The sequence below is a fragment of the Alexandromys fortis genome, unplaced genomic scaffold, assembly GCF_014885135.2.
Source record: "Alexandromys fortis isolate MF-2015 unplaced genomic scaffold, M_Fortis_MF-2015_v1.1 scaffold_46, whole genome shotgun sequence".
NCBI lineage: Eukaryota > Metazoa > Chordata > Mammalia > Rodentia > Cricetidae > Alexandromys > Alexandromys fortis.
In genome coordinates this window covers 7,375,797-7,401,088 of record NW_026067919.1, presented here as the reverse complement: position 1 = coordinate 7,401,088, position 25,292 = coordinate 7,375,797, and the positions used below count along the sequence as shown (strand labels likewise).

The 25,292-nt window shown below is 43.2% G+C and overlaps 1 long non-coding RNA gene across 2 annotated transcripts in view; it reads left to right on the top strand.

Annotated features, from left to right (window-relative positions):
* The first annotated feature begins 7,851 nt into the window (after positions 1-7,851).
* LOC126500658 (uncharacterized) overlaps positions 7,852-25,292 on the top strand; it is a 59,623-nt gene continuing 42,182 nt past the window's right edge. The window contains exon 1 of one of the 2 annotated variants that reach the window (XR_007591393.1): positions 7,852-7,936. This is a non-coding gene — a long non-coding RNA (uncharacterized lncRNA). Of the gene's footprint in view, positions 7,937-18,733; positions 18,848-25,292 lie in introns of those variants that run through there. The other variant, XR_007591394.1, reaches the window with a different exon arrangement.

Genomic DNA, 25,292 nt, shown 5'->3' with positions numbered 1-25,292 from the left:
GATCTAGATTTTTCTGGTGAGTCTGGGCTATATCACCAGACTCTGTCTGAGTAAAATAGAGCGAAACAAAATTATGCTACATATGAATGCCTTTCAGATGTGTGTTTATGAAACAAATCAATTCTTTTTGTTTAGACTTGTGTCCCGTCTCCCAAATATCTCATTTTACGTACGCCAATATTCTGAACTTCCTGAGGAGTTTCAGATTGGAAACAATTCTGGTTCTAAGCATTTCAAATAAAATGGCAGCTCTCTATTGGAGATGGGAGCCAAACTTTAAGTGTGGGAAAGGGATTTGTAAGGAGCAGGGATGTTGACAAGTGTGGAGGGCTAGGAGGGCCATAGGCAATCCAAGTACATTGTGGCAGGGGTGGGAGCAATCTCAATGCATTTATACATGTGTGAACTTGTCAGGAACTTTAATGAGTATAAAACCACCTATGGCTTTCTAGCCTACTGGCTAGATCAAAGACAGGATAAAAGACATCTGACCCATGGTGGGCAGCCATTAGCTATCCTGTCCAGCTGCAGCATGGTGACAAACCAAAGATGGACTGAGTGCTAACGATCATGCTGACTTTGATTAGCTTAGTGCTGACGGTCTGCTGCGCTTGAGACACACATCGTGCTCTTTCGTCGTCCCTAAACCTTTGTGTTACTACTATGGATATTTTCCTCATCTCAAAGAAACTCAGGCTCAGAAATGTTCCTTTGGCAAGCCTAAAAGTGGAAGAAGGCCTTGCGCTGAGTGCTGTGACTCTAGACACTGACTGCACAGAATCTAGTTGCTGTGCAGCTGAAGTTTGCTTCCGACTGCGATCCCGTGACACCGTAAACTACAGATCTGGGGTGCATGGCTTGTACTGACCTATGAGACTGAGGAATTTATTTCCCTCATTGGCTGCCAAGAATGACGGCGGCTTAGAGCCTACGGCTGAGTTCTGGGATTGTTTCCCTGGGCAGAAAGAACCATCCTTCTCTGAGATGGTGTACTCTCCCAGAGGCAGCTGGAATTCCCCAATAGGTTTGATTGGTGTATAAAGGTAGGCCCCTGTCTTAATCTGCATCAAATAAAGAACCATCCTAACCTCTAAACTGCCTCAGGGTGGATGAAGTCTCCATGACTCCTCGTGCAGCCTCTGGATAGTTCTACCTCCCTGTCTCTTCACAAGGAATGTTATACCCAAGAGGTATCTCCTAGACTTCCAGAAAAAGGATGGGATGCAAGCTTTGTTTCCCCAGTGAGCTAGATAAAAGATTTTGCATTCGTAACCAACCCAAGAGAGGGCAAGGACTAGGAAAAAGGAGGGAAAATGGAAGCTATTTGTGCTAATTGGATGTAATTTTAGGCGATACACTGTCCTTTCAAATGTGCTTGTTTAAATGTACACATCTCCCTAGAACCTGGGGCTCACTGCTGAGGCTAGACCCATTTCTGTCTCCTCAGTGCTATGATTACAATAGTGTACGAACTCACCCAGCTCTTTACTTGGGTGCTGGGATCAAACTCGGGGCCTCATGCATATGCAGCAAACTAAAGACGAAGCAATCAATTCAATTAAAAGATAAATGTTATACATATTTACTAGGATAAGGGAAAGGGAGGAGAGAGGACATTGCCAGAACTGTGGCTCCTGTGGACACCTGTCTCTTGATTTCTGTCTTTCTTAACTGTTGTGTTTCTGGAAAGTCGATTACCTATGTCACCTGCTCAGAACATGAAATGTTTAGAAACCTAAATTCCTTGTTCTAGAAGGCATAGCTGGCTAGTCACTCTAACTTCCTTAGGTTGGGAGATTTCTTGCTCAGTTGCCCTTCAAGAGAGAGAAAGTGGATGCAAGAATCCAGTGAAATATGGGACTCTGAGGAAATGAATAACTATGCCACCTTCTGAGATTTATGGCCTGTGTGTCCCAGAGTCACTTCCCCTCCTGCAGGAGGAAAGGTCTGGCAATCGTCAGAAAGTGAGATCTTGTTTCTCTCTGTGTACTGCTTGCTTCTGGAGAGCCATCACTATGAAGGTCAACAGTATCCCTTGGGGTTTGCCTATGCTGCCTCTGTGCCGGGCGGCCCTGGGAAAGTACAGATCCCGGGATGTTATATGGATGCTCTCTAAGGGATTATTATCATCCCTGGTAGGCAGACACAGGTATGAATCTGCTGTGTTTCTTCTTCCCAGATTAAATTAAAGTTGCAGCAGCACCAATGAGCCTGCTCTGCTCCTATTCAAATCCCTGCTGCACTGACCGATCTTCCACCTCACTCCCAGCCGACTACAACCGTCTGCTGTGGTTCTCTCTGCCCGATTCTCTGCTCTTCTCTGAACTCAGGTCTCCATCTGCTTCCATAGACTCTTCCTAAACTGCAGCTATGTTATTCACAAGCTCTTGCTTCAAGTCTTTTAATGGCTTTCTATGTGTTCAGAACCAAGCTGTCTGATCAGGGCACAGAAGAATCCTTGGGATCTCTGGCTGCTGCTTTTGATGCCCTCACTAGCTGAGCTCCTAGCATTCTGGTCACATTCTCCTTCCCTCCTTGATCAGAGCCCGCTCTCACACTTCTGGGCTTCTGTGGAGGTTGAAAGTCCTCCCAGGAGAATTTAGTCTGCATCACTGTCTCTGAGGAGCTTTATTTTTCTTCGCCATGTAGCCCCGGATAGTCTTGACATGCTGGCGTTATTTACACATGAGTCTTTTACACATATGAGCTATTGGAAGTGGTTGGGGAAAGGGAACCCCAAGTTTACTTGCTAGCAGCAATTTCCAGCACCATACTGTAGTCTATTTTGGCAAAAAGCTGCTTTTTTGGTCCCTGAACCATGCTGCCTCTGGCATCACCCATCTCTGCTGAGTGGGCACCAGTACCCTAACCTTAATGTAACTCACTTGTTAATCTAGTTTCATGTGGATTTGTCTGATCGGTAGAAACAAAGTCATGTGCCTACATTCTAAAAGCAAGAGGGGTGGGAACATTTCCCCTTTCGATTCTGTGCTGAAACAGAAGAACTCAAAGTATGGACATCTATCAGAATGCTGTGAAGGTTTTGAAAACATGAGGCATCATGAATGCTCCACTAAGTCTCTCTGTCCAAAAATCAAAGTCTTTCTTTTGCTATAGTTATATGATCTCTTATGATGGTGTTCATCTCGATAAACTTAGGTAGTAGGTTGAAAATGTAGCTCATGCCCCCCAGGCTGCTGTCTACCTTCCGTTCGCGGCAGCACGGCACAGTACCAGGCAGCATCAGTCACCTGCCTTATTGCCTGGCTTCTGCCGCCCAGCTTCATGATGCTATACCAGTATCTACCACACGGGGAGGAATGGTTTCTGCAGAGTTCTCATCATTTCTGCACCGATGTAGCTCAAAACATTGTAAGTCAAAGCATCAAGTGTTGGAAGCAGTCTGCATGAAGTGTGCTCCCCCCCTCCCCAAATCACGAATTCCTGTTAAAATGATATCATACTCATTCTCTATCCATGGCGTTCTGGCTTAGTGCCTGACAGTCAGTCTTCTTCTGATGGCAGCTAAGAGGAAAGAGCTGTGAGGATTCCTTCCTTAAAAGTTGGCGTTGTCAGTTGTGTAAGATGCTAATCCAGTTTGTAAAAATCGCATCCAGTCTGCTTGCTGTGGAAAGCGTGAAGCCAAACCTCAACACCTAAGTTTGAGCAGGAAATCAGACATAAAATGCCATTTCCAGTTTCGCTGCCTGGGGCAAGAATACAGATTATTTATTTGTGTTCAGTGGTTATTTTTTTTTTTTATTATTCACCGTGGGCTACAATCAACGGAAGTGGGTCTTCAGCAAAGGACAGGGCTGGGTGAGTCGTCCTTTAGTGCTCTTTGCCCCCAACCACGCCTGTCTTCTTACTGCAGCGCCTGTTTGCTGACAGGATCACCATGCCTTTATGGATTTAATGCCCAGAGCTATCCTCTGTGCTTTATTAGCTCTAAGTAATAGTGAAGGTGAGTGAATGGTTGGCAGCCACAGCCTCAAGGCCCAAACGGCTGCGGCCGGTGTTTGTAGATAAAGTTTTATTTGCAGTGCAGCCATATCCATTCATTTCTATATTGCCTATGGTGTCTTCTGTGTGCTGTCTTATGGCTATGAGGGCGAAGTTTTGTATTCACTATGACCTGCAAAGTCTAAGGTATTTATTGTCTGCCCTGTATAGAAAAATTTATTAGGTCCTTGTCTAAACCCCTCAGGCACAAGATTTCTGTGCAGTTTTTTTTTTTTTTTTTTGTGTGTGTGTGTGTGTGTCAGGACTTGTAGCCAGGTCTTTTGATACAGGATACACTCCAATAAACACGTGGGACTTTTGGGAAGTGGGTGTCTCCCACTATAATGTCTTGGTCTCTGTTAATCCATCTTGTTGACCAAGGGGATCAGATGTGGAGTTTATAGCATACAGGGACATGGATACTTAGCTCTCAGGCATGGCGAGAGGTAGGTATCTATTTGTATTCTTCTGCATGTCAATATCCAGGTATTCCAGCACCATTTGGTGTAGATGCTTTCTTTTTTTTCATTTTACAATTTTAGCTTCTTTGTCAAAAAACAGGTGTTCATAGGTGTATGGGTAGGTGTCTGGGTCTTTGATTACTTTTCACTGGTCCTCCTGTCTGTTTCTATGCCAATACCAAACTGTTTTCATTGTTATAGCTCTATAGTAAAGTTTGAAGTTAGGGATGGTGATGCCCCTGAAAGTTCCTTTATTGTACAGGATTGTTTTGGATATCCTGGGTTTTTTGTTTTTCCATATGAAGTTGAGTATTGTTCTTTCAAGGTTTGTGAAGAATTTTGCTGGAATTTGATGGGCATTGAATTGAATCTGTAGATTGCTTTTGGTGAGATTGCTGTTTTTACTGTTAGTTCTACTTATCCAAGAGCATGGGTGATATTTCCATTTTCTGATGTGTTTTTTGATTTCTTTCTTCAAAGATTTAAAGTTCTTGTCATACAAATCTTCCACTTGTTTGGTTAGAGTTACTCCAACATATTTTATGCTATTTGTGGCTATTGTGAAGGGTGATGTTTCTCTGATTTCTTTCTCAGCCCATTTATCATCTGTGTGCAGGAGGGCTACTGACTTTTTTTGAGTTAATCTTGTATCCTACTTCAACACATTACTGAAAGTGTTTATTCTCCTTGATTCTTTATATTGTTTGTGTTGTTTCTATTTTGTTGATTTCAGTTCTCAGTTTGATTTTTTTTCCTGTTGTCTAGTCCTTATGAGTGAGTTTGCTTCTTTTTCTTCTAGGGTGTTTGTGGGACTTTTCCAGCTTCTTTATGTAGTCACTTAGGGCTATGAACTTCCCTCTTAATCCTGCTTTCTTTGTATCTTATTAAGGGTCTGAGAATAAGAATATAAAAATGTAGATTCCAAAAATAAAAATGTAGAAATAAAAAAATATAAAGTTGTAAGCCTAGGAGAATGAGAACAGACTGTCAGCAACATTCTCAGCAGCTTGAGGATTAACTATTAACAGTGGGTTGTTTTGCTTTATAAGTTATAGCTCTATTTACAAGACCAAAGCATCTCTCTAAAACTGAGAGCTAGCCTACGGATATGACCTGAGTCAACTTTTAAGAAATAGATATATGGCCTTTGGGTTACTCATTATCCCTGCTATGTAAAACTGGCAGCATCAAAAGGGAGATCACAGGGCTTCAGTAAACACTACCTGGAAGTACCAAGAAAGACAATAGATTACCAGTGTAACTTAAAAACCTTCGTTAGTCGAGATTGTAAAGTAAGGCAATCTGTATCTGGGTTATACCTTGAGATTGTAAAAATTTTTTATTCAGACTTAATGCTTGGTGCCTTTACTATAAAATGATGGGTTCAGAAACCGGCCTCTGCCAAAGCCCAACAAACACCATCTCTGGCTATAGTCTCAGCTAGCTGATAAACTGTTTGTACCCTATGGAGATTTCTTTATATTTTTTTTCCTGGATTCTGGTTTCTGGAGTAGAGTTTGCTTCTGGTTTATTAGACTTTGGTGGTCTGTCCCCATCTTTGTGCAACCCTCTGGACCCAACATCCAATAAATTTGAGTATGTTGTGTGGTCATTTTCATTGAATTTTAGGAAGTTTTTAATCTTTCTTTCTTTCTTCCTTGTTTAAGTTGAGCATTGTTCAGTTTCAATGAATTTGTGTGTTGTTGTTGAATTCTAACTTTAAGTCTTGATGGCATGATAAGGCACAGGACATTATTCCTTTTTTTTTTTTCTTCTTTCGTATCTGTTGTGATTTGCTTTGTTGCCAAGTATGTGGTGGATTTTGGAGAAGAATCTATGAGGTGCTGAGAAGAAGGTATATTCTTTTGTGTTTGGGTGAAATGTTCTACAGATGTCAGTTAAGTTCATTTGAGTAGTAACATCTGTTAGGTCTTTTATTTCTCTGTTAAGTTTGTGTCTGGCAGACCTGTCCAGTGGTGAACGTGGTGTGTTGAAGTTCCTAACTATTAGTATGTGGGCTTAATGTGTGATTTAAGCTTTAGTAATGTTCTTTTTACAAATAAGGTGTGCTTGTATTTGGGGGATAAATGTTCAGAATTGAGACTTCATCTTGATGGATTTTTCCTGTGATGAATATGAAATGACCTTCTTCATCTCCTTTGACTAATTTTAATATGGAGTCTATTTTGTTAGATATCAGGATAGCTACACCAGCTTGTTTTTCTTTTATGTCCATTTGGTTGGAAAATCGGCCCACCCAACTTCCTCCCTCGAGTTCCCAGTAGATGCTACTTCTTATTGGAAGGCGTCATAATGAATTTGTGGCCATTCTTAATTCACCACAGAAACGGATTTAAAAAGTTTTAAACATCCAGAAGTATTTATATGGAGAGTATGCTATTGCAGCCCAGGGAAGGCAAGAACCAACTCTACCTGGAGTAATAGCTGGGGAGAGAGGGAGGGGTTTGTCAGGCATCTAAGAAGGAAGAACACATGCCACAGAGGTGCTGGGCATGTTTAGCGCATCAGAAGTGCGATAAGCTAGAGGGGGGAGTGCATGGGAGGGGAGGAAGGGAGAATAAGGACGGTGGTGTCACTGTGGTGAAGACTGATGAGGGTGAAAAGGTGAAGAGATGACAGTAGAGACACTCACATGTTCCAGAGTTCCCGTCTCCAACTCTTCACCGTGAGGACCACTCCAGACAGGTGGTCTTCCAGATGCCATCCTGAAAATACACCGTGCAGTTTACTCTAAACCAACTAGAGCTGTGGGAAGAACACGTTTTCATGAAGGTAGATCTGGCCTATATGGGATCACCCAGGAGTTTTATCCAAGAAGGTTTAGGAACCATTCGGTAAAAGAATAAGGGTGGATGGGTTACTGTGGTACGGAGCCTATGGGACATTCAAGAAAGGCTAGGATCTGGGCAAACAGGTTGGGTTCTGAGAAAGAGTAGAGTGGGGAAGACAAGATAAATGATGGAACATACAGTCATGGCCTTCTAGGCCATAGATATAGGACAAGACGGAAGAGGGGGTGCCTAATCCCTTGATATTAGGGCTCCCCTCTAGAAACTAGATTTGTTCTTAGTATAGAAACAAAGGGGAGAGGGGTAGAGGCAGCTCAGCAAGGTTCTAGGGAGAGGGTGGGGCTGGCATGTCTTTCTCAGCATCAGAAGGGATAGGGAATGTAAATTAAATTCTCCTTCCCTCTCTCTTTCTCCCCCTCAAAGTCATCTCAAGTTATCAGGAGGTCAATGTTTTGAAAAGGACGTCTTCAAAGAAAACCCTGAACAACATTTTTTTTTAAAAAGAAGATAAAGCAAATCCAATTTGTTGAGATGTTGCTGCTGTTCTCAGAGATAAATCACATTATTGTATTTTATCAGCAGATTGGTGGACAGTTTAACAGCTTAAAACTGAAAACGAAATGGAAAGGGCTTCTGGTGTCTCCGAAGGATCCATTATTTCAGGTGGGTTGCTGGACAGTGTCAGGTCTGTGTGAGAAACACAAAGTGATTATGTAAATTGGGGCAGCCTGAGAGGGAGGACTTTGAGAGGGATGGGAGGAGAGTAGGTGGGTTGACAGCGGTGGGTGTGCGGGAGATTCTCTCTTTGAGTAAATACTATGTAGGATGTAAGTGCTGCGTACAAGGGGACCCAAAGCCACCATGGAGTCCAAGGTTACAGTGGTGCCTCTCACCCAAAGGGTCCTATAGGAGTTCAGAGTGTAGCTCTATTACTAGGACACTGAGTGACTCAGTTATTTGATTATTATCCAAATGAGGATAATAATTACTTGTCTCAATTGATTATTGTGAGTATAAAGGAGGACAATTTATATGAAGAGCTCAGGTGAGACGGGGGATTGCTGTGAGTTTGAGGCCAGTCTGGGTTATAAAATATGTTCTTGTTTCAAAAACCAAAACACAAAACCCAAACAAACCAACCAAACAAGTACTCAAAAAAGTTTCTGATGTGGAGCACAGACAGTGGTGTAGCTACCCATATTTTTATGTTTTTTTTGTATTAGTATGAGATACAGACATATGCATGAACTCCTACAGTTACTTCCCATTCTGACTGCAGTAATGAGACAATTAAGCCATGGATTTCTTCACTGCTAAGATTCGGTCATACAGATCCCACCATGTCAGTGGGAAAGACATACTGAATTACTGAACAGAAAACCTTGTCATTGAAATAACCTCAAGGCTGCCCGGGTCTTCACTATTCATGCAGATGTGAAGGCCAGGTATAGCAAAGTCACTGGGATACTGAAGCCCTCGTGACGGAGTTCCAGCATCATCTCTGCCACAGAATGGCTAGTTGTCGTAACTACAGTGTAAAGGACTAGTAAGTAGCCCCTTAGCATGGGACACACATGAACCCACAAAGCTTTTGTTGCCAGTACTTTAATGTCCTGTATTTTATGTGTTTATCTCCTCTACTAGGTGATTAACTCCTCAAATACAAATGGCATTTAATTAGCATTTATTCTTTTCTAGTTATAGCATTAATATTGGTGTCTTTTAGCTCTCACAGTGTATAATGGCACTTAAAAAATGTGCTCTCAGCACGAGCAGATAAACCCTGTCTGAAATGAATATGTACTCATCTTGGGAAATTGGAGCCATTTTCCTGGCCTCCTCAAGTCTTAACTTGTCTATTATTCCTAGCATATATTAGACCATATTCATGAGACATGATTATTATATTTCTGATTATTCTCAAGTCTGTGTGCTGGCTTCAATGCAGCTATATGGATTAAGGTACATCATTTCTGCTTAGACACGCAGTGGGCATCTAGACACTAATGTTCCGACATGGCAGTTGTTTCTTCTGAACTTTTCTTCCTTGCTTCCACATCTACTCAAATGGTACTGCCACCCACCCAGTTGCTTAAAACAAAAGCGTGGGAGCTGTTATTCCATGTCTCTTTCGGTCAATGTGCAGTCCATCAGCAAATGCTCTCATGGCATCCGACTGCTCCTCACCCTTTCCACTGTCTCACCCCGGCTTAACTCCTTTGCTCATGCTATTTTCCTTTTTTTGCACAAATATTAAACTTCCTTAAGAACTTCTGTACTTTTACTGTCTTTTATTTTATGTCTACAGTGTTTGCTTTTCTTTATGTATGTGCATACCATATACCTCCCTGGTATCCAAAAAGGAGAGAAGAGGGCATCAGACTTCCTGGGGCCAGAGTTAGAGATGCTTGTGAATTCCTTGATGTGCTTGCTGGAACCAAATCCAGTTTTCTTTTCTTTTTTTTTTTTACATTAACTATAAACTGATTGTTTTATTAGCACAGGCTTCTTACTAATTCTTATAACTTATATTAGCCCATTATTCTTGTCTATGTTAGCCACGTGCTTTAGTATCTTTATTGGTGAGGCAGTTACATCTTGCTTGCTCTGTGGCCAGGTCAGGACTGCAGACCAAGCTTTCCTTTTCCCAGAATTCTCCTGTTCTCATTGACCTGCCTCTAATTCCTGTCTGGTTGTCCCACCTATACTTCCTGCCTGGCTACTGGCCAATCAGGGTTTATTTAAAATATAATTGACAGAATACAGACCATTGTCCCACACCACTTCCCCTCTTTTTTTTTTTTTAAAAAAAACAAGAACTCTGAGTCTAATATCCTTTGTTCAGCTTTTCTCCTGACCATTAGCCATAACAACTTGTAACCAACATTCTAAACAAAGGAAAATATCCATAGTCCACTTTTGGGGAATGTGAATGTATTTTTCCAGGCTACTTTCTGCTGGTTGGGGGCACTGATAATCTTATGGGGACCTAAAGAAAATTTAGAATTATGATCAAGTTGTGACTGGAGTATCCTGTGAGGCTTGATCATCTTAGGCAGCAGTCTTGAATCTGTTCTGGCAAATCCAGTTTCTTTACAAGAGCAGCGAGTGCTCTTAAATGCTTACCTCTTTGCTTTTTTTGGCCTTCAGGATCTCAGCCACTCTCAGATCTCAGAGAAATGATGGACACACTGGGAGTGGTAACTCCTCCAGTGGAAAGCCTGGGGAAAAGAAAAGGCAGTATATGAGGACTATGTGCGTATATCTGTGATGGTTAATCTCAGTTGTCAACTTGATGGGAGCTAGAATCACCATGGGATACTGTTCTCTCAGCATGCTTCTGTGAGAGAAGCCTGGGAAGATCTTCCCACTGTGAGTGGCATCATTCCTTGGCCTGGGACTCAGACTGTATAAGAAGGAGAAATTGAACATACACACTTCAAGATTGCAGATGCAAAGTGACCAGCAGCCTCTTCAAGTTCCTGCTGTGTGATCTGCACCCTTGAACTGTGACCCAAAATAACCCCTTTCCCCCTGTAGGTTATTTTTATCAGCTATCTTCTTTCTGCAGCAACAGAAAGAATAACAAAGACAATAGGTGTGTGCATATTTCTTTCTTAGGAACTCAGAGTTCTGGGGAAGCAAGGAAGTTTAAGAAAGAACACAGAGGTCTTACAACAGGGGATATGAGAAGAAGTCCCTTCTGAAAGGAGCAACCACATAGTTGGTGGGAAGGAGCTCATCTTGGAGGTGGGCTGGGTAGGGTGGTAGCCATGACTGCCTGCCCTGAATCAGCCAGCAGGGCTGTTGGAGCAGCTTGTCCATTCATTAGGCCTATAGTGTGTTACTGAGCAGCAAACACTGACCATTTCCTTCACGTAAGTTCAACTGTCCTACCCTTTCAGTGGTGTTAAAGATAGGCTAGCAGGTAAAACCATCAGACCGCAAAAAGCCACGCGTTCAGATATCTGACTTATTCTTTTACTTTGCCTGCTTTCCGGAAAACCCCAAATTTCTGGTTGTGGGGGTTGGGTAGAATTTGTTGAATCATGTTCTTGAGTCTTATAAAGACTGATTATGGAACACCCAAAGGCAGGGTTCTAGTGTGTATTTCAGAGGCTAAAGGGTATCAGAGATGGCTGGTTGTTCTTATATCCACGATGGATAGGCTTTGGGATCCTGAGAAGCATCATATTGTCTCTTTATTTGTAGCACACACCTGCATGATGGGGACTCCTAAATTCCTACAGCTTCTCATTGTGCCCTGTGTACACAGATCCCCAAACCCTTCCAACTGGAGGTAATGTGACAGTCTGATCCTCTTAGAGGAAAGATAAAATGCAGGCAGCCTCAGAATTCTTGGCTGCAGACCTCAGCTTAATGTGGATAAACCCCAGGCCAAACATGAACTTCCTGTTTTCACAGTATATTTAATTGAGAACTGTGGCTTGTTTTGTTCCCTGAGCTAAACTGGCATTGGTACAAGTGAAAATTGTGCAAAACGAGAGCTGCAGGCTTAGGTGAGTGCCGAAAGGAGAGAGTGAAATTGTGTTATAAAACCGCAGGATTGAGCTATTTTTCTTTCTTATGATTATTCTCCCATTTCTTGGTCTTTCCTGGTGGCAGAGCCACAGTCAATGAATGCCCTTTCTAAGCCATCTGCATGGAGCTATGAGACCAGGAGCTCATCCTTTCTGGGTGCAATGACCAGCTTTAAGTAGGAGTACACAATGTGTCCTAAGCTGAGAAAGGTGGTCACTCATCCTTTCTCCTTTAGGTGACAGTTGCATCTGCTATTTCTTTTCTTTGGACCCTTGCTAGAACCTGCAGCTAAACGTGTAATACCTCTTTAATACAAGCATGTGTAACACGGAGCAGGCCAAGCTCTTTAAGTGAAAGACCTAAGGATCCACAAATAATTGTAGGCATTAAGTAAAAATATCTTCTAGAATTTTGTAAAGTTGAATCCCTGTCTAAACACTGTTTTTTCCTTCCTTCCTTCCTTCCTTCCTTCCTTCCTTCCTTCCTTCCTTCCTTCCTCTCTTTCTTTTATATATATATTTCTCACAAACCAGATTGCCGGGAAGCTTGAGTTTCAGAAATGGGAGGGGTTTAGAGGTCATCTTTGTTGAATATATCTTTGATAAATGAGTAACATTTCTCCCAATATTTGTTTACGTATCTGCTTCTTTCTTAATTTAGTATCCAGCCTTGAGGTTCAGATGCAGGGCTTTGTGCATGCTAGGGAGGAGCTCTATGTCTGAGCTGCTCCTCAAATCTTTTCACCAGCCTCTTGGCTTGAAAAGTCAAACCCACAACAAGGAAGTTTTCTTGTGAAAAAGAAAATTCTTAGCACCATAATAAAGGTGGTAAGGGAGATCTGCAAACTTGCTTCTATCTGGGATGCTGAAGATTACTAGGAAAATCTGCTGGATCCACCCCAGCCGCGCTCTCTTAAGCCTTTTCAAGTTCATCCACGTCTTTGTAGCAGTCAGCCTCAAAGGCCAATCAGAAGTCCAGGAGACAAGACCACATTGTGACAGTCCACCTGCAGAGGGAGGACTCTTGGATATTCATGTGCTGTGACCACTGACAGCCCTTCCCTAGGGGTTCAGGGATGCTTGAATGTGCTGCACGCTTTTGTTCTATAAACAGACAAGGCACGAGCGAGCTGCTTGCCTGCATCTGAATGACACTGCTTCCTCGGATAGTGTACAAAACTCTGTGACCTCGTGGTGCCTTTTCTGACCAGCAGAGAAAAACCCCTGAGGAAGCCAAGCCAAGACATAGGGAGGAAGCCTGTAGGTCTTGGATAAATGATCTAGCCCTCTTCTTGTTTCTCTCCTTCTTTCCCCTCATTCCTCTTCCTAAACTAGAGCAAGAGCACTTGAAAAAGTGGTGCAGAGAGAAACAGCCACGCTAGACATCATTGAAGCTTGCCCTTTGTAAACCACCACCATCTGTAGTCACAGTCCAGGGAGGACACGGGCACCAGCTTCCGCCTTCCCTCGGAGCTCAGTCCTCGGAGGCTGCAGGCAGAAGCGAGAAGAGGCTGGCAAAGGCAGACAAATGGCTGACGGATTTGCTGAGATGTGGACTGAGCCCGACAGCTGTTCAGGCCTTCAGAGGGCTGTTGAGAAAGTGCTGGACTTTCCGGTCAAGCTGTTCTGTTGCTGGTGCCGCTGGCATTCTGAAAGCTGCCGGTGGGACTTGTGGTCCTGTGGCATTTTCACAGTTATGGAGGCCTTTGGTACATATGCCAGCGTGTCCAGCTCATCAGAGCCCTTGTGAGGTATGGACTATCGTTATTCACTGCTTTGTAGGCAGAAAAAAGAAGCCACAAGAAGGATAAATGGCATTCCCCAAAACAAACCCGGTCAGCGACAGGAGACCCCGCTGCCCTATGAGCTTGCCGGCTTTTTACTTCAGTCACGCAGCTCGGCCTCTGATGCTTTTCTAAGCGCATGGATCAGTGGTTCTCAAACATGAGTGTGTGTCAGAATCACAGGGAACTCTTGGTGCACCACAGGCAACTGCTCACTACCCGCAGGCTTTCTGAGGTCTTGGTGAGCATACAGGCAGGCGCGTATAATTTATCTCTTCTCCTGGTCTCCGTAAGTAGTTGAAAGCCAATGTGTTATTTAGTATTCAGCTTAAAAGAGGAAGGAACACATTCTAAGCCTCATGAGTACCTGTGTGAGGGTGAGGGTGTGGGGAGCCGAGATGCCAGTGGGATTCAAAGCAGGCACAGGTGGGGCAGATTATAGAAAGATAGATTCATGGTTGAGACAAATACTGGGGAGATAAATAAACAACTGCCCTCCAACCTGCCTCATCATTTAGATGAGGTAGGATCCCTGTGGACTGAGGGAGAGAGTTGTAGGTATCAAGGAGGTTGGCACTGGTGGAACCTGAAGAGAATAACAGGAAGTTTGGGCTGGATATGGCCCTGGAATGGTGGACAGACCCTGAGAAGAAATGGCAGTAAGTTACTAGCATTACTGGCAGTGGATTGTTAGAGCTAGTAGTAGTAGTAGTAGAAACAAGCCTTGAGCTAGACTGAAGACCATGGGACAAGGGTGACCCATGTGCATGAGGCAATAAGGGTACTGGGCATCTCCACTCTGACCCCTGGTTTGTGTCATGTGAATAAGGCCTGCCAAGTGTTCCAGCCACCATGTGGTCCTCCTCCTGCAGAAGAAGTCCCTCTGTCACTCTGCCATGCTTCCTCCGCTGTGATGGACTCTGCCATCTAAAGTGATAAGCCGAAACCAATCCCTCCTCCCATAAGCTGTTTCTGATAGGCATATCAGACAATATGAAAAGTAACTAATATAGATAGCTGTATTCATTTTGACACCCCAAACAGATTATACTGATAAATTTCACTCTAGGGTGTGAGGGCCATGTGGAAATGAAAGCAGAGCAGGTGGTGACGAATTCTCTGTCAAGGTCACCTTCCAGAGGTGTAAGACTTGAGCTAGAAGATGGTAGATAAATGTGTGTTTAACATGTTATAGATGAAAACGTTAGACGAATGACATTTCCATTTCAACACATGATCTTTCCAATCCCTTTTTCTAGTTACAGGATTTTCCAGGACTATAAGGACTACCGAGAAATTACAAGAGATTCCTTTTGCATATAACACCATTCTTTTCTTTGAAACAATTTTACGTGTTGATAGTGCCAAGATCAAGTCTTCTTTTTTCCGTTTTTTTTTTTTCTTTTGGTTTTTCGAGACATGGTTTTTCTGTAGCTTTGGAGCCTGTCCTGGAATTAGCTCTTGTAGACCAGGCTGACCTCGAACTCACAGAGACCCGCCTGCCTCTGCCTCCCAAGTGCCGGCATTAAAGGCGTGCGCCACCACTGCCTGGCTTCAAGTCTCCTTCTTGAACACGTGGACTGGAAAGCCCAGTCCAAACTCTTCCTTCCTTTCCTTTGCCCTATTTAGAAAGATTGTCAGACTTGGACATTTTCAGTCATCCTGCATGTGCGCAGATCCTCTGACTGGCGTGTTTCAGTTCTGTAAACCCTCCTGGATTGATGATTACTCTGAAGGTTTCATTGACCAGATGCCCTGGATAGGCTGGGAGCAGGCAGGGTTCCACTACCTTTAAAAATTCATGTGCGAGGGTGTTTTATCACATGTATGTCTGTGTGCCACATGTGGACAGTGCTCACATAGGACAGAGATGGTATTTTATCCCCTGGAATTAGAGTCCAGGTGGTTGTGAGCCGCCATGTAGGCACTGGAATCGAACTCAGGTCCTCTGGAAGAGCAGCAAGTGCTCCTAACCACTGAACCACCTTTCCAGCTCCAGACTACTTTCCTATTTTAAATTTACTCAAAGCTTTCTAAAAAATTTTTATGTGTTGAAACTGACATTGCTGGAAGCACATACAATAGAAATTAGTTTTATTCCCATGGTGCAGATGAATGCAGTTAGGATACGTGAGTCAAGAGACCATTGAAAAGGATCCCCAGAACTGGGGAAGCGACAAAAGAGGAAAGGCATATAGCAGCAACTGGAGTAGAGTCAATAGTCCCGGTTTCATTCGGCTAAACACCCTTTTGTGTATTTGTTTATTTTGTGTGTGTATGCATGTTAATATGTGTGTGGGCACATATGTGTGTAGCATGAATGTGGAGGTCAGAAGACATCTTGCAGGCCATTAACTGTTCTGCCGTTCTACCCCGATTCCTCGGGCTTGGTGGCAAGCACATTCACCCCTGCTACCCACTGAGCTGTCTTACCTCCTCAACTCCCATTAAAAGATTCTCTCTCATATATAGGGATGGGTTTGGATATGGGTTTGGATACACGTATGGGTCTGGGTATAGTTAGGTATGTGTGAAACAAGGTCTCATATAGTTCAGTGTGCTGCCTAGTTTTATGTCAGATTGACATAGGCTAGAGTCATGTGAAAAAAGAAATATCTCAATTGAGGAAATGCCTCCAAAAGATCCAGTTATAGGCATTTTGTTAACTAGAGATTGATAGGAGATTGTTCACTGTGCCTGGTGCTACTTCTGGGCAGGTTCATCTGGGTTCTGCAAGAAAGCAGACTGAGCAAACCATGATGAGCAAGCCAGTAAGCAGTACCCCTCCATGGCTTCTGCATTAGTTACTACTTCCAGGTTCCTTCCCCGATTGGGTTCCTGTCCTGACTCCCTTCAGTGGTGGATAATGATGTGGAAATGTAAGCCAGATAACTGTTTCCTCCCCAACTTGCTTTTGATCATGATGTTACATCACAACAATAGGAACCCTATGTAAGACTCCAAGAATGAGCCCACATTCACTCAATAGTCAAGGATGACTTTGAACTCTTTGCTTCTGCCTCCTAAGCAGTGGGATTCTAGCCTGTATCACCAGGCTCAGCCTTGAAGAACTGCTTTGAATAAAGATTGCAAGTTAACATTGGAATCTCAGTGTGGGTTTGTTTTCCTTTCTCTGTGTGGGATATTCTGAAGTTAATGGTCTATAAACAATTTGCTGGTTAGACCCTGTCATTCTCAGTGAATCATTGTTGAGCATAGCCCCAGCAGGTGGTGTTAAAACTGGGAGGCAGTTTCAACATTGCCTTGCTGCTCTTCTAGTGAAATTTCTGTGGGCCCCACAGGCGGCTGGAGGGAGCATTCCCTTGCTGAGAAGGCTCTTAGGGGGCTCTATTCCCATCTGCATAGGTGCAGCATTGGTGAGCACAGTCCCTGCTGGCTGATATCTCCACACTGTGTTCGAACTGCTTCCTGTTTACGGCAGGGGAGTAAAAGGAATGGGTGAACATGACACCAAAGACTAGAGATGTGATCCAAAAGCCGTATATTATCAATCACACATTCTGAGAGGCTGAGGGAGGAAGACCCAGTGGTGGCACATGAGGCCAAAGAGGGTTGAACTTGAGAGCAGAGGGAACATCTGGGGTGCTGAAACGTTACTACAAACCAGGCTTTTAGTATCAAGGGAATAGGATAGTTCCTGGTTTCCTTGGGGAGACATATTTGAGTTATTTTAATAAGTCCGTGCATTGTTACAGAACTGAGCCCTCGACTAGGAATGAAAAGGAACTTGACCTGGTCTACTAGGTAAGGAAGGTTAGGTTGCTTGTCCATTGTTCTTAACCCATGAGGAGAGGGAGAGGGCCTTCAAAGCTTGCCCAGTTTTAGTAAATTTTACTATTAGGTCTTCAGCCACATACTGAGGGATATCCTTACATGAAGGCTTTTGCTATGTCAGACTACCTCTAATCATCACTTCAAGAACATGATCTCCAATCTTTTTGTGACTGGCAGCTCCAGGGCACAAGTATTCTTCAGCCTGAAGACAGGATGCCAACTGTGTCAGCCGGGCCTTCTGTCTCTGGGACAAAAATGGGAGAAAAACAACTAAAGGTGGCAATTGATTGTATTCAGCTGGTGGGTTTGGATGTTTTCATCCACAGTCCTTTGTTGTGCTGATTCTAGGTCTATGGTGAGGTGGAACACCCTGGTGTTGGGAGCACACAGGGTAGAGGCTACAAACCTCACGTGGGACTGGAAGTTGGGGAGGGAATGGACCGTAGACTAGGTTTAACTTTTAAATGTATACCCCTAGTAGGTGCCTCCTCCTCCTAGGCCTACCTCTTAAAGTTTCCCCTGCCTTAAAAGCAGCACATGAAGTGGGATCACATGTTCAGCACAGGAGCATGTGGGGACATCATATGATCAAACAAAGCTAGGTTCTAGAGTCTTGCCAACTATCTAGTGTGCAACAGTATTCTAGTTTCTTTCCGACTGATGTCGGGTATCACTGGTGCTAGGGAGGAGACACCTGAGGACAGCACTCATCAGTTTTCAGCCTCAGTGGCTCCAGGTTCATGTAATTTTCACACTAGGCTGCTAGGATGCTCTGCTTGCTTTAGCCAGATTTCCATGAGTAGTTAGGGTTGTGTGTTGAGAAGGAATAGGCAAAATTTGCCAAGAGCACAGAAAAGGATTTGTGAAAAGCACACAGACTGATTTCAGAGAGCAAAGGACAGAGGACTGTGTGGTCTTCAGGAGTGGAGAGGGAAGCAGAAGCTGCTAGTCGCAGGCATTCTAGATCTCACCCTCCCCACACTTGACCAAGGCACCCCATTTCATTGCATTTGCACCCAGGCTTTATCCCTTCCAGGCCACATGGTGAAAACCACTGTAGGTCCATGGCCTTTGTTCTTTTCTTTTCCACAGATTCTGCTAGACTGGCTTCCTTTAATCTTAGCTTGAGACTTCCTAGGCAGGAACGTGTGATTTGTTTATCTTGGATCACTCAGGGACCAACAGTTTGAAATCAGGAAGCACTAGCATTCTCCAGAGAAACAGAACAAAGAGGCACAGATGTTTACAGAAGTCCTGTTACTGTATCCAAGCACAGCTCCTGGCAGCAGAGCTTTGGTCCATGTCTGAAACCTGAAGAACCACAAGAGCCATTAGCAGAAAGTCCAGTCCACAGGCAAGAGATTGATATTCCAGATTGGGCAGTGAGAGATACGCAGGGAGAGATAATTTCCTGTCCATGGCGTGCTGTTTTATTCAAGTCTTCAGTTGAGTGGGTAAGGTCATTAGGGAAGGCCGCTTTTCTTACTTGGTCTACCAACTGATATGGCAACTCTGCCGACAACCTCACAGACACACCTACAAGTAATGTTTAGTCAGATAAGGGGGCATCCCATGACCCAGACGTACTGATGAATAAAATGGGGATGTTAGATCACCTCAGCCAAAACTGGTCAAGAGCCTTGCTGTGTGCATGTGAGTTGAGTGAGTCTCATAGGAAGTTCTCGTAGGAAGATGAGTTGCCTTATGAACTACATTGCCTTTGCTTTTTTTAAAACACTTTAATTTTATTTATTGTTTGAGTACATTTTATTTAACGTCTATGAGTGTTTTGCCTGCATGCATGCCTGTGCACCGTATAATGCTTGGTGCCCACAGAAGCCATTTGAAAGTGTCATGTCCCCTGGAATTGGAGTTACAGATAATTATTGTTGCTGGAAATCAAATCTTGGTCCTCTGGAAGAATTGCCAGTGCCCTTAACCACTGAGCCATCTTTCTAGCCCATATTCTTGCTTTAAAACAATGTTTTTGCTAGTTCTTTGCGAATTCCATACAACATGTTTTGATCATGTTCTTTCCCCTTCTTCAACTCTTAAGAATAAGTTTTATAAAATAGGGGTTCATCGTTCAGGGCACTGGTGGAATGGTCTCCATTGCTCTGTTGTGTGCTGATTTTTGTGGTGGTTACATTTCCCCTGAGGATACCATTTGCTGTGTTCTACACCCTACATAGAATGAGATTTCGTGTAGCTTTGAATTTTGTCTGGCAACTAGCCTGAATTAGGGAAGTAATTTAGCCTCTTTCAACTTTCTTCTCATTAATAAAACAGAGATCAGATACAGGAGTTTTCTAAGTATTAAATAACATATTGTATGCAAAGTCCTTGTCGTTTGAAGGCTAACTATTATTATCACTAATTTACTACTAATCATTATGTCATGTTGGCATGTTCTCAGTCTAACACTGACAAAGGCCATTCAATAAATTGAAGCCTTCCTTTTGACGGATGGTGACAGCAAGATTGCAAACCAATAGGTGTTCTGAAAGGCACGATCTCTGCTTCCCAAACACATAGAACACATAATTATATATTTATGCTAACAAGGACTGAGAAGCAATAATCTTTAATTTTTTCATTTGTTTGCGGTGACATCCAGTAACCCAGACCAGTGTTCCGTGGTGGGGAGACCACATAACGACAGTCCAATCTAACATTAGCTGTAAATCTGTGGGCCAACTGAAGCCTGTCATTTCTATCACATAAATATAATGGGGAAAATACCAATTTGAATCTCTTGTGCTTTTTGTTTTTAAAATACAGTTTCAGGAGAATGTGTGGTTTGAACAAAGATTGCGTTAGAGTCTGTTATTCAATAAAGCGAACAAACGGGGGTGTTTTAATGGAGATCTGAACACGCTAGTTTGCAATAATTGTAAGGACAATTCTTTAAAGCCAGCAAGATGACTTGGGGAGTAAAGGCACTTGGTTGATGAGGCAAAGCTGAGGACCCAAGTATAACCCCAGAATCATGACAAGGTGGAAGGTGAGATCCACTTCACAGAGTTGTCCTCTGACCTCTGCTCTGTAGCACCATAGGCTGGCATGACTTCATTGGGCCTCTCAGGACTCTTCCTTCAGGCCTCTGGTTAAATTTAAGTGGATGTTTTATTTACTTTTGGATATTTTAGCAGTTCTTTTATAGTCCAAAAAATGGTCAGTTTCCTGAGTGTTTGTCTGGCACAGTTTTTAAGATTTCTTGTTCTGTTATGAAGGGCAGCTTTAGCTGGGATGAGTTTTTTTTGTGTGTGTGGGGGGTGTTTTTCTCTCAGTGATTGAATCTGCAGCCTCCGGCTTATTCTGAGGCTGGGGTATAGTTCAAGGTCCCCAAAGGGCCCAGTTTGTAAAACAAAGGCTCAATACCATTCAGTTTATGGTTCAGTGTACCAATGCGAATGTATATTGTTCTGCCTATTATTCCATTCCCAATGAAGATAAAATCGAATTTGCAAGTTATTCTCATCAGGTTGAGAAACCTAGAGATTAGAATTGAACTCCACTTAGAACTCCTAGTGGGGAATGAAAGGCCAGAAAAGATTCCATTTCTGTACTGGGCCCTTTTAGGACCTTGAACTACAACCCAGCAGAAGGCTGCAGAACAGTTGAAGGCTGACTTCCCCACCTCAGCCCCCAGGATAAGCTGAAGGCCGTAAGACCCCTCTTTAGGGGAAGTGTTAGCTAATGGAGAAACCTAAGTTACATAGATTTGCTGACTGCAGCCCATTCTCCCACTCAACTTCCCCTATCAGCTGGGTGATATCAACTGGGCAATGTTTCAAGCAGCCCCTGTGGTTAGCCCAGGATCTGCAGATGTCTAGAGGACATAACCAGGGGGGCTGTTGCTATCCCCCTTAGATACTAACAGCCTACCAGGAACTAACAGCTGAGCTTTACCTCACCGTTAGCCAATTGTGATAGAGGATACATAATTTTGTATTTTGAGACTATAACCTTGTGACTGTTTCATGGTTTTTTTCTTTATAAACCCCATACAATAGTAGATGGGGGCCTTCTTCCTCCGTCTGCTGTGTCAGATTGTAAGGCAGAGGGAGGACCCGTGCTAGCCCGTACTTAATAAACAAAACGTTGTTTTTGCATTCGGAAGTATGGCTCTGTGGTGGTCTTCTTGGGGGTCCTAGGACTCAGGTACAACACTAACTCCCAGGCTCCTCTGGCCTGTACCTCTCCTCCGGCTACTTCTTGTCCCCATAAAACTGACAAGGCTTTTCCCACCGTCAGCTGTTTGCCTAGCAGTTTGAGTCTCAAATTAACTCTCTTCTACCCATGGAGTATTCCAGTTCAGGTTCTTCAATATGAACTTGGTTACAGAGGAAACTGAGGGAATTTTTAAAAACAATGTAGCTGTGTGTTCTGTGGAGTGAGAGAGTTGGTTATCAGGAGCTATGGTGAATGCTGCAAACTCCGCGTTTGTTCTGTACCCTGCTGTCTCTGAAGTCCTCAGATGGTTCATCTGTGCAGGTTTGTTCTATGTTGGGAAGCACAGAGTAGGCTCCTGTATCAGGATCCCACAAGATGGGGATGCAGATAACCTCTTCATCTTTGCCACGGCACAGGGATGCTGCTTTCAGGGTGACACTCAAGTGACGTGATTTTTGCCTTTTTTTCACTGTATACACTTTGAACTTTTAATTTTTGTTGGACACTGGCCCCTCTTTTGTAGAATCCCGGGCTCAAAGAATTCTTCTCATGTATCAGTGGCCATCAAGATTGGGGTTTCTCTGAGTGGAGAGGAATGAGGGCTGGACCCTTCTATTCTCCATCATCTTGCCGGACTCTAATTCAGGCCAAGTTGGACATGTAGGTGATACTTGGGAGCAGGAAATTTGGGGTGTGGAGATTAGAGAGGTGTGTAGGGGAAGAAAAGAGTTGTGAAAAAATAAGCAAGAAAAAGAATTATTTCATGAGGATGTTAAAACCATGTTTTATCTTTCATTCTTGACTGCATGTTGTCTCAAAATCTTGAGTGAAAATCAGTACTCACTAGCATGCATGTACAGTTGTATCTGCTCAGCCAGAGTCACAGGCTCTTAGTGTAGCCATAAAAGTAATAGCAGAGGACCTCTGTGGAGGGGTCCCTATCTCTGGATCGCACCAGGAGTCAAGGTCCGTCTTCCAACATAACTCTCCTGGGAACTCCTCTGAGTATCGCAGAGAGCTGATAACTTTTATTTTATTTTATTGAAACAAATTCTCATTATTATAGGCCTGGCTCTCCCAGAACTCACAATAAAGACCAGCCTGGCCTTGAACTTACAGACATCTGCTTGTTTCTGCCTCCCAAGTCCTGGGATGAAAGTCATATGCCACTACATGGAGCCTGGTGGTCATTTTCTCGAGCACTTAGCTCATGAGAAAGCAGCAAACTCAGCTTGTGTCTGGATTGGCTAGAGCATGCATCTGTTAGAGCACGAGTTAGTTGAAAGGAAGATCTTAAGACGTTTTTGCTTTCTAAGCCCGAATATTGACAAATGCTAGGCTTATCATGGGTACCCGTTAGATGGTGATCAGGATTAGTTAGGTTGAGTTCCCCAGGCATCATCTTTAGGTGCATTTGCTCCTGGTACGGGGGAGTGACAAATAAACATGCACAGTGCCGAGAATTTAATGGAACTGCACTGTGCAGCTGTCAGGTCTTCTTGCCTAAGCCATCTAATGCCAGGATGCTGTTGCTAAGGCTTTCCATGGCTTCACGGTTTGCTTATTATTCTAATAAGAATGTTTACTGCTCTTGGTAGCAGCTGGGAAGCTGTATTTTTCTTGGCTGCTGCTGACCTTTTAACCTCATTTGGGAATGAGGCCTGTGGTTGTGTAGACCGAAGAGCTGGGTTATAACCAGGTCAGCCTTTGTCTTGAAATAGCCGTGAAAAAGAAGTACTAAGTAAGCTGACTATGGAGAAGGTTTCAGGGCCCAGAGGAATAAACAAAGGAGAGAAATGAATTCATAGCTCTAAGCAGAGGAAAAGGAAGGGCAAAGCTGCGGTACTCAGTGGAATGACACTTATGACTTGATTGAAAAGGGGAAGGTTCAGAGTGTGTCAGTATGTAATCACTGCTATCCTTTCTGGTGTCCTTCCTGGTGAAATTGAGGTCAATGCATCTCTGTCTAGGGTGAGGCTTTGAGGGTGGCATAGTTGGCTCATACTTCGAGACATCAGGAAGTTTGTTGGCTTACTTGAAGGCTGCCCTGAGTCAGCTACTTCTCTACCATTGTTTAGTAAATGAAATTACTAAATGTGTTAGAGGAGGTAACTCTAACTCAGTGGTTAGAACCAGGGGCAGCGGAGCCTGAGAAGATGAGTGTTTTGATGTCTGAGTAAACAGTTCCTTTCATGTTAAAGAGAAATCTCCATGCCATACGAGACATCTTTGTCAGGTGGAAACTTACGTGTTTGATGTCACGACAAACATTGTTCATAAGCAATCTACTTCTTAGGGTCACATTTCAGGTTTGTGAACTTCTGTTTATTAAATTTTTGTGTGTTCCCATTTCCCAGATCATAAAATAAATAAACTGATGCTGTTCCACATGAGTACTAAGAGTCCTTCATACTAGCACACCAATAAAGAGTTGTGGGGATGAGGGTATCACAAGCCTTCTAATTATATTTTCATTTTTATCCTTTTCCTTTAGGATCAGTGCTCTGGTAGAGATCAGGGTGACAACATGTTTAGACAAGATGAGTAGACAATGTCTCCAGTTTTTTTTTTTTTTTTTTTTTGCATCTAGGTTGAACATATTAGTATCTCTGGCTACATGGTGAGCTGAAGGTGATGGGTAGAAAATTTAGAAATGCTTTTTCATTTAATTTTTTTCATACAACAAAAGAGATAGAGCTCACATGTTCTTTGTGTCCTTCTTCCTGTTGCCTGGCACTCAGAGGTCATGGTTAGTGTACTGGTGGCCATTTTAGCCATGATGGGACTTTACAAACAGAAGACATCATTTCAGAACAACAGACTAGAAAGATAGCTGGACACGGTGGTGCACACCTTTAGTTCTAACACTCAGGAGGTAGAGGCAGGCAGATCTCTGTGAGTTCAAGGCCAGTCTAGTCTACATAGCAAGCTCCAGGACAGCCAGAGCTACCTTGTCTCAAAAACAAAACAAAAACTCAGAGCCAAACAAATCAAAAGAACCCCAAACCAAACAAAAAATAAGAGAAAGATAGAGTAGCAAAGTAGGTAGCTAGATAAAGAGTGGAAGCTCAAATCTTCACGGTACAATGCTTTACCAGCATTTCTTTGAGGTGAGAGAACTATCTTTTAAACTCATAGGGTGTTTTCCTTTTTCTTTTTGAGTGGGAAGGAACTCACTCTGTTGCCTAGGCTGGCATTAAACTAATCTCGACTTCTGAGAAAATTGGGACTACATTAATGTTATTTCACCTGGCCATAGGATTAAAAAATGAGTTTTAAGTAAATTATTAACTAATTTGGTTTGCATATGTATATAGTGTGCATGCATGTACATTTATGTTCACATGTATGCGACTACATGTATGCATGCATAGGTGAAGGTCAGAGGTTGATATCAAGTGTTTCTTTTTATTGCTTTCTGCTCTATTTAACTGAGTCAGGGTCCCTCTTTGAACCTAGTGCTTTCAGATTTGACTTGTCTATCTAGCAAGCTTGTCTCCTGGGCATGCTCTGTCTCCTTGATACTAAGATGACAGGCATGCTGCCATGCTCATTCAGGTTTTACATGGCTGGCGGGGTCTCTCAATTCCATTCCTCATGCTTATGCTGCAAGCGTTTTATCCATTGATCACCTCTCCGGCCCCTGGGCTTTGCATTTTACACAGAAACAACATTTTTTTTTAAATGGGAAATGATGTGAGGATTTTGCAAGAGGCAGGTATT